The 2343-nt window shown below is 44.4% G+C and overlaps 1 pseudogene; it reads right to left on the bottom strand.

Moving 5' to 3' along the window:
• Positions 1–276: 276 nt before the first annotated feature.
• LOC127188451 (ATP synthase F(0) complex subunit C1, mitochondrial-like) lies at positions 277–1618 on the bottom strand (annotated as a pseudogene).
• Between the last annotated feature and the right edge of the window lie 725 nt (positions 1619–2343).

The raw sequence follows: 2343 nt of genomic DNA, 5'->3' as shown, positions 1-2343 counted from the left end.
AGAACCCATGTGATCTAGTGCCCTCTCCTGGACTATAAGGGTACCTGCACAAAATAAACATCAACAGAAAAAACCGTGAAGTGCAAGTGCCTCTATGGCATACTGACTTACAGTCCTTCAGGTAAAACCCAAGAGTGGTGCAGCTGGGTGGCAGTTCTTTCTTCAACTTTGAAGAAACTCCATGCTGACTGCCATAGTGGTTATACTAGTTTATTCCAGCACTGGGACTGGCATGGAGTTGAAGAAGCAGGGGTGGCTGTGTGACCCCATGGAGGCTCACAAGGAGAGGATGAGGAGGGCAACCATTAAACAGAAGAGCCTCATGGCCTCAGGCAGGGCAAAGCCTAGAATGGCATAAAAGAGCTCGTTATTGCTTGAGAGATGGGTTTCCCCACATAGCCAATATAAAGCTGCCAAATACCATTCCAATGCAGCTCAAGCCCTGATCCAGCCACACCAACTGCCATGTCAATGTCCTGGGAGACAGCTCTGGTCTCCTGGAAAGGGGAGCTGCTGCAGGAAGGCTGTTTAGATGGATGGTCTTCTCAGGAGGGAGGCAAACACAGGCCTGCCCAGACCCCTGCTACGGGAGCACATCAACACTGGAGAAATGAGCAGTGCCTTGGTGCTCTAGTCTTTTCCATCTCCCAGGTTCAGCCCTTGGTCTCTGGGGATTTATTTTGGTTTTATCATTTCTCCCTTTCATAACAGGAATGCTTACTTTATGCCATTGTGTCTGATGGAAGGATACAACTTATTTTCTTATTTTTTATTTTATACAAGCCCACAACTAGGAGAGTGGAATTTTAAAGTGTCGGAGTTGTTTAACACTATAGGACTTTAATGCTGGACTGGGTGCATTTTATATATGGACAAGGAGTAGAAGGCTATGGCTTAAAAGTGATGTTGGGTGTTGGGTGTCTAGTTGACAAGGGGTGGAGCTGTGAGTATTTACCTGTCAACTTGTCAAGATCCAGAATCACCTATGGCCTTCTGTGCATGCCTTTTGAGGATTTTGTTGGTTACAGATAGTTAAAGGGGGAAGACCCCTCACCTTGGGTGATGCCACTCCCTGGCTGGGGTTATGGACCAAATAAATGGAAAGGAGGAAGTGAGCAGCAGCCTACATGTCTCTCCCTATCCCCTGCTCCTTGAACATGGATGGGATATAACCAGCTACCTCAAGCTCATGATGCCTTGACTGTTCTGCCATGTGGCTCTTTGTCTGGTCCAAAGGAAACTCCATTTCTCCAAATTCTGGTAGTTAGACAAAAGCCAGCATTCCTCAGTAGGTTTTCCTCTACCAAAAGGAGCCATTTCCTCTATCACTGCCAGAAGGGACAAATGGCTGTCTGCAGTTAGCATACCAAAGCCCACGCTGGCCTCCAGGCTCCTGTAGTATCACAAGTACCTATTACACATTTCAAAGTCCACACTAGCATCCCTTCTCACCTCCTCCCCTAAACTTCTTCAACTCATAGGCTTCCCTCCGCCCCCCACCCCCACCACGCCAATCCTCCTTATAACCCGGCTATTTCAGCAATAGTCTCTCTCTTACCTGAGATCCCTTTGTCTTCCTTTTACTTTCTCTCCTGGCCAGGCCCAGTCTGTTGGCCATGTTCAGTCTACTACTTTCTCTCTCTTCTCTAGACTCTTCCAGATGCTCTTGGCATTTCTTGCCCTCATATCTACAACAATAACCCTGACCATGGAGTAGTCATGTCATCATTTTATGCACCTCTATGACCTGTGAGCCAGAACAACCTCTTTTCCCCCTAAGTTGTCTAGTTGTTGTTTGAGACAGGGTTTCAATTGTAGCCCTGGCTGTCCTGGACTCTTTGTAGACCAGACTGGCCTCAAATTCACAAGAGATCCGCCTGCCTCTGCCTCTCCTAGTGTTGGTATTAAAGGCATGCGCCACCACATCTGGGCCCCTAAATTGTCTTTAGCAGAGAATTTTATCACAGCAACTTAAAAAGAAACTAAGACATTTGCCATTTTATTTCTTCATATTTTCAAGTCCTGAAAAAAGTATGTATCGACTGTTCCTGGCAGCATTCCAAGGACATATGAATTATATTTGAATTGTCTATCTGAAATATAATCACTTTGTTTGGGAAACATTTCTGTTTTGTTGGAGGTTTTTATTTACTATGTTAAACCAAGCACATGTTGGATAAACAGTGAATACTCTTACAATAATCCCAATGTAAACAACTTAGTGTAAACTTACGTAATATTCTTAATAATTAATTTTAAATCTACAGATAGGCTTGGCTTCTATGTCAAACCTAATCAATAGAATGTGAATAAGATAAAGTGTTCAGGAAGAAACAGTATTTA

This window comes from Acomys russatus, chromosome 4 (assembly GCF_903995435.1).
Source record: "Acomys russatus chromosome 4, mAcoRus1.1, whole genome shotgun sequence".
In the NCBI taxonomy this organism is placed as follows: domain Eukaryota; kingdom Metazoa; phylum Chordata; class Mammalia; order Rodentia; family Muridae; genus Acomys; species Acomys russatus.
This window is presented reverse-complemented; position numbering and strand designations above follow the sequence as displayed.